Source organism: Rhinolophus ferrumequinum, chromosome X (genome assembly GCF_004115265.2).
Source record: "Rhinolophus ferrumequinum isolate MPI-CBG mRhiFer1 chromosome X, mRhiFer1_v1.p, whole genome shotgun sequence".
Lineage (NCBI taxonomy): Eukaryota > Metazoa > Chordata > Mammalia > Chiroptera > Rhinolophidae > Rhinolophus > Rhinolophus ferrumequinum.
Window position 1 is genome coordinate 3,529,558 of NC_046284.1, and position 7,040 is coordinate 3,536,597.

The following is a 7,040-nucleotide window of genomic DNA, read 5'->3' on the forward strand; positions in this document are numbered from 1 at the left end:
AGTGGGCAGGCTTTCTTTGCATCAGTCACTTGGTATGTTCCCCTGGGATTCCAGGCCAGTCCCAAGAGAGCCCCCAGTGGCCCGGCCTGCAGGGCAGCCCAGCCTGCAGATGGAGGGTTCTCAGGGGACATCTGCTCCATCCCCCCGTGGTACAGTTGGAGGTCTGAGGCCCATCCAGGCACTTGGACTTTGCCCTCCACTATTTGTCCCTACCTTGCCCTGCCCTGGAGAGTCTGTCTCCCAGAGTTCTCTCTCATGGGGCCTGAATGGCTCAAGTGATCAGGTCCGAACAAGGGCTTCTAGAGAAGTCCCAAAGTTCTCTGGGGAAAACTCCTGTCATTTCTCCTCCGAGGGGTATCCTTAGGTAACCCAGGCCAAAGTCAGTCTGGAAACAAAAGGTGGCGAGGCACAGATTCTAAGATAAACAGCGGCATGCCTTGAGCACATAGGGGCACTGACCGTAGCTGTGAGAGGGGCAGAGCACCAGGCCAGGCCCCTGCACTTCCTCAGCAACAATGGCTGGGAAGCCAGACTGCCGTCCAGGAACCTGGAGAAGGAAAAGCCCTGTGGAAATGCTCACTGGGGCCCATCTCAAAGCGGATTTAACCCAGATCAGCTGCATCCCCCAAACCGGAGACCTCAGAGACAGGGGACTACATTCCTTGTCAAAAGATAACCCCAAACCCTGTGCAGAGAGAGGTGGCATGAGGACAGGCCTTGTCTTATTGTCTTGAAGTTTGAGGTGGTCCCAGCAGGACAGAAGGGTCCAAAGGGGCTGGTGACACTCAGGGACCATGGGCAGGGCCTCTGGCTCAGCTGTCCCTCCCTCCTGCTCACCCTCTTTTCCTAGCTGTTCTCTTCCCAAGCCTGGGTGCTGTGTGTCCTAGTTTAACCAAGGACCCGTTATTGTCCTCCGCCTGGTGGTGCCACCTGGACCCCACTCTGCGTTTGACTTGCTCAGTAACCTTGGGCATGTTACTTGCCCTTCCAGAGTCAATTCCTTCACCTGAGCATAAAATCGTTAGACACACTGTGAGGATAGGCTTGCAGACTGTGCCTCACAATGGCTGGGGGGGGGCAGCCTCAAGGCCCACCTTGGGGATGTTGGGGGAGGGGAGAATAAGGGAAGGTCCAGCCTGGTGGCTCCAGGGCCCATCCCTACCCAACTTTGCTGAAATCAGAGACATGCTCCTTTTTTCGTATTATCTATTGAGGTTCCACATTGGATTCAGTTTTGGGGGGAAATCTTCACCTAAGACGAATATAAAAGCCAACGGACTAGATATGTTCCCTTTACATCTAGGCCTCAGTTACCTTCTGAACGATCATTACAGGCCATAAATACGAGTAAAATGTTGAGAACAGTGCCCAGCACATGGCGATGGTGAGAGTAATAGCTGTCATTTATTGAGCATCAACTATGTGCCAGGCCTTGTTCAAAGGCTGTCCCTGAGTCAATTCATTTGATCCTTCCAACTCTTTTGAAGAAGACACTACTATTATTCTCATTTTACAGATGAGGACACTGAGGCCCAGAGAAGTTAAGCAAGTTGTCCAAGATCACACAGCACATGAAGAGTGCAACTGGGATTTGAATGCAGACACTTTGGCTCTGGGACCCTTAATCAGTACAACTATTGGCTCTCAGTACATATATACTTATTTCTATTATTCCTGTGCTAGTTGTTATTTTCTTTGGCACATTATGTCACTGTCACCTGTAAAATGGTCTGAGCTCACCTTGCACTGTGACTGTATACCTAAAATCAGATTACGGCTGTAGCACGGGTGCGCTCCTGTCTAGCAGCCAGCCCAGGCTACACAATGCTGTTGGAAACTTACAAGGTGACTGGATGTCCCACATGAGACAAGACGACTAATATGCTACATCCAGCACGTACTGACTATAAATGTCACCCTAGCACTATAAATGTCCTCCTTTCACCTGGCTTAGCCTGCCTTCTTCCGTTTTTTCTGCTTTTCTGGCCCCCTCGATTTCTCTCTTCCTCTCTTCCCTCTCCCCTTGCTCAGCAAGACTCGTTATAACTTGCTAAACCACAACCCTCGGATTTCTTCTATTTCCACTTTCCAAGGGAATTTTGCAGCTGGTCCCAACGGCTTCTCCAGATTGCCCACCCCTTCTGGTCATGTTCATCTCTTCCAGGACCCCACCCACCTTCCCAGGCTACTTCCCTTAACTTGAACCCTCTCAGCCCAGAGGCTTGTAGCTTCCGCCCTTTACTTGGCTGTTAGAGCCAGTCAATCCCTGGGCAAGTTCCTTCCCTTTTCTGGATCTCAGTTTCTCTCAGATCCCCCGTCTGTTAAGGTTGAAGAGGAGTGACTGGACTAAATGATAATTGAGGAGTCCCAGCTGTAAGTTCCCACCAGTTTACACTTGGTCTGTTGAGAAAATGAATTTTATTGGGCAGTTCCTCCTCTCTCTCTCTCTCTCTCTCTCTCTCTCTCTCTCTGTCTCTCTCTCTCTCTCTCTCTCTCTACACACACACACACGTATGCATAGGGAACTCTGAAAGCATTAGTTGGGGCCAGAATCTGAGGAAAGGGGAGCTGAGAGGGGTAGAGGGTGGGAGCAGTAGTTGCAGAATTTTCAAAGTGGAGCAGCATTTTGAAAGCCAAGTAACTTTTCTAAAGGAAGGTCAGGGAACTGTGTGCCCAGAACCAGGGCAGCAACAAAGCATCAGCCCTTCCATGTGTGGCACACCCCTGGGAATCAGCTCCATGTCCCCCGGCCAGCATTCACTTCCCCCCACTTGCCTGTTCTGGACAAGTCATCAGGACTAGGGGCAATGGGGACTGACCCAGGTGTGCCACGTTTCTGTTCGCGAGGTGCTTCCAGTCAAGTCACAGAGACAAGCATGGAAATAAATAGGGCACCCAGTGCGGTTTCCAACGTGCTTTCATTTCTTTCTTTGGTCCTTACAACAATCCTGAGAGATGGCAGGAGTGGAATTGTTATCCCGTTGTACAGAACACAGGACTGACAGTCACAGAGGAGATAATTCACCCAAGCTGATCTGAGCAGTAAATGGCTGAGACACAGACCCAAGCGTTTAGCTTCCGGAGCCAGACTCTGTCCAAAGCATCTCGCTTTCCTGCATTTTCAACAGCTTGGACAACACAAGCCTTCTGGGAAGCTACAAAAAGTCCTCCTAACAGTGGCTCATTCAGGACAGTGGGAGTGAGGGGTTGTGGGACTTGGGCTCCTACAACCTGACGTTTTTTCTTAGAGAATGCGTATTATTTTTCATCTATATGTGAAAGGAAAAAGCTCCAACACAAGGCAGAATGTGATCCACGCTATAAGACAGACACACAGTATCTTGGGGACTGGAAGAGGGGAGGAGATGGTATTTGAACTGAGCTTCGAAGAATGAGAAAGGTCCAAACAGCCTGCGATGGGGGCAGGGGCCTCCCAGCCTCCCAGAGCCTGCAGCAGTCAGCTTTGCAACTCAGCAGCTGTTGCTGACTTCTGAGGCCTGCCTAGAAGGAATTCTTCCTGAACAATTAGGTGCATGGAGTGGGCAGGATTTCCTGTTTTCTTTCCTTTCCTCTTTTATATTGTGAGCTACCTGGGCCAGAGCCCGGGGCTTGGGAAACACCTGCTTCATTCACCCGCCCCTCACCTGGACTGTGAGCATGGATTGCTCTGGAGATGTCCAGCTGGGCCAGTCCAGCCAGACACGGGCAGTAGAAGCCATAGGAACCAGCAGACTTACACAGAAGGGGGCCCCAGCCAGGCCCTCCCACACCGCTTTCCACTGTCTCACTAGGGTCTAGGATTCAGTATCAGACAATCAGAGGACCAGATTGACCACATTTTTGAAACATCATATTTTTGGAAAATCAGTGTCAAACCCCTTTCCAATTAAGAGTCACGTTACCATCCTGTGTAGGAGCTTGAAGGGCCATAGAGACCACCCCATCCAACCCCTTCGTTTTAATGATGGGGAAGTCGGGGCCCAGAAGGAGAAGACACTTGCTCAAGGTCACAGAGTGTGTTCCCATCCACACAACTCATCCTGCCCGGTTGTACTTTGGCCTCTGCTGACAAATGACCCTTGCTGAGAGCCAGACCTCCAAGGGGCTTGTGGCAGACATGAGAAAGCAAGTACATCTGATCCTTCCATAACTCCTCCAGAATTTGCCCTCTGGCCTGCACACTGCCTCCCTGGAGTGCGGGTGGGGCTCCAGAGCCACAATTCAACATGGGCCCTCCCCATCCCAGAGGCCCAGAGGCTCATTCCTGAAGCCTCAGCTCCTGCCTCAATCTCAAATCAGCTTTTTGGACTGGAGAAAACATGTCCCCCTGGGCTAGGCACGGTGGTCATTTTATACTCATTTAATAACTATAATTTGTGTATTACCTGGGAGCTTATAGAGCACTGTCCCTCCCCCTGTCACACTTAGTCCCCGCCACAAGCCAGGAGTTGGGTATTTGGGTCCTCATCTGAAAATTGAGAACACTGAACCTCATAGAGGTGATCACACAGCTAATAAGGGACAGAGTCAGAATTCAGACCCAGGGCTGTCAGCCTCGTCCAGAAACTGAGCTCTTGCCACCAGTTTAAAGCCACCTTTTTTGCTTCTTTCTTGGTAATGGATGGGTGGATGGTGGAGAGAAGGACGAACCAGTTCCTGAGCATGCTCTCTGTGGCCGGCTCTGTGACGATACAGAGAGGAATGAGACACAGTTTGCACCTCAGGGAGCCCAATGTGTCAGCGGGGGCCTCTGAAACTTCTGCCGCAGTGTACCCCCGAATGGCCCCATATCCCCTGCCTCAGCCTCGAGGGGCTGGAGAAGCCCAGGCTGCCGGCCACAGTGAGAAATTTCTTTGAAGTCTCCACTTTTAGCTTACAATTCATGTGAATTTAGCATGCTCTTGCATAGCTATCTATGCTTGCTGTAATGTATAAATGATGTTTTGCCCGCAGATCCTTCAGGGGAAACGGGCCGTTGCAAGCAGATTCTTTTGAAAGCATCTTCCAGGAAGAAGTTCTGCTTACCTCTGGCCCAGGGGGGACACATAGCCCTCTTTGAGAAGCAAGAGACAGTGGTAAGTTTTTGTGTGGTGGAGGTGTTGTTATTCTGTAAAACTAACAGTTTGGTAAAGAGGCTATGAGCATGTGTGCCTATAGAAGCTGCAGGGGTGGCCAGAGCGGTTTCCTTCAAGATCATGTTCCTTTGGCACCCTAATGATCCACATCTCTGCCCTGCTAACTAGCTGTGAATTGGCCCTGTTCTGCAGCCCAGAAACCAGAACTGGAAAGGACCGATGGAGTTCTGGAACACGTTTTTTCTAAAAGGCCTTTGGCATTGGCCCTTTGGGTAACTGTGGTCGGGAAACAAGATGGCATCCGCCTCCCAGTGACAGAGCTGAGAGGAGAGAAACCCAAGAAATCTCACAGCATCTCATGTGGGGCGATGGAGTAATTACCCCGAGAGATATTTGGGGACTGGGAAAGCGCTGGCCTGCTTTTGCTGGCTTTCTTCAGACAAGAAGCATGTACTCTGTGAAGCCTGAATGTTGTTCTGACATTTGCATGTCCTGTAATTAATTTATGTCTGTGTTTTTCTCTGATTTGAAAGGAAGGTTCTGAGTGCCAGCCTACTTAGATGATCCTCACGGAGACAAGAAAAGCGGCTTGGCCCTCCTCTTGCGCCATAGGTTAAAGGGAGCAGGGCATCTCTGGGGACCAGATGTGGTGATAATAGCATGAGATCACGGGATGGCAGCCACAAATGGACAAGTAGCACACGGGGGGGGGAGAGGGTTGGAGATTCTCAAAGGACTACCCGTCCCTCCTTAAGAGTCTCCTTTTGGCCTTTTGCTCTTTCCAAACCTTAGAGGGCTTTGTGTTTTGTTTTTCATAATGAGGCCGTTCCCTTCCCCTGTGGAATGTACTCCCTGAAACCTCCTGCTCCAGGGGCATGTGGACACAGAATTGGAAGCCTCTGTTCTCAGGAGCTCCACTTCCTATGTTTTCATTTTCCTTCTCAAAACGCAAACCAAACCAGCTCTTCCTGTTTCTGGGTTTGGGATGTGGAAGGTCACACAGCAGGGCCTCTCTAGCAAATAGGTCAGAAGGGGCCTTTGAAAGCTGCCCCTTGGCTGCCCTGCATGGGAGGAGGGCTGTCTGAATGGAACTTAGTTCTATGGAAAGAGGAGGACACGGAGAAAGGCTGTGGGGAGGGAGCAGCTCCGCTCCTAACACCAGTTTGCTCCCTTTGACCTTTGCCCTTACCCCCGGCTGACCAAAGCCAGGCGCCATGGAGCTTCCAGCAGCTGAGCTACTAATATTCAGCCACTGGTGACTTCCAGGTGGGAGTAAGTTTAGGGAAGAGCCATGAGGACTGTAAAAAATCATTTTAAGAACTGAGGCTGTTGTGCACTCGAGGGAAGGACAAATTCTGGGGAGGACATTATAGATTACTGGGGACTTGGGTTCTAGTCTCAGTGTCACCACCAACGAGCTGTCTGTTGTTGTGCAGATAGTTCACCTACCTTCTCTGGGCTTCAGGTTCCCCAAATGCAATGAGCATTGGACTGTATGAGCTACCAAGTCCCTTCCATCTCAGACTCTGGAAAATTCTAAATGCCAACAGATTAGTTCTAGGGAAGAAGGAACATGTGACTTCCATGAGACACCAAGGGGTGAAAATGGGGCCGTCGGGTGGAAGGTGTGAGGCAAATTCTGGCTCAACATAAAGAAGAACTTTCGACTGAGTATAGAATGAAAAGGGATGCTTGACCACACTTGGAGGGTTTGGTCCGAGTCTGAGTGGGCACAGATCAAAACCTCAGTACTGGGTTTGAAAACCACAGACCGATATCATCCTTAGGTGCCCTCCTGCCTTGAGAAGTAGGGCAACCTCCACGTTTCAAAGATTTGGTGGAAATGCATTTTACATGGATCTGCACCATTGGCTGGACCTACCAGACCTTCAAGGTTCTGTCTCAAAACAGTTTGCCATCTGGAATGAGTAGGGGCTCTGTGTCAATCTGTAATCGCTAGTTCAG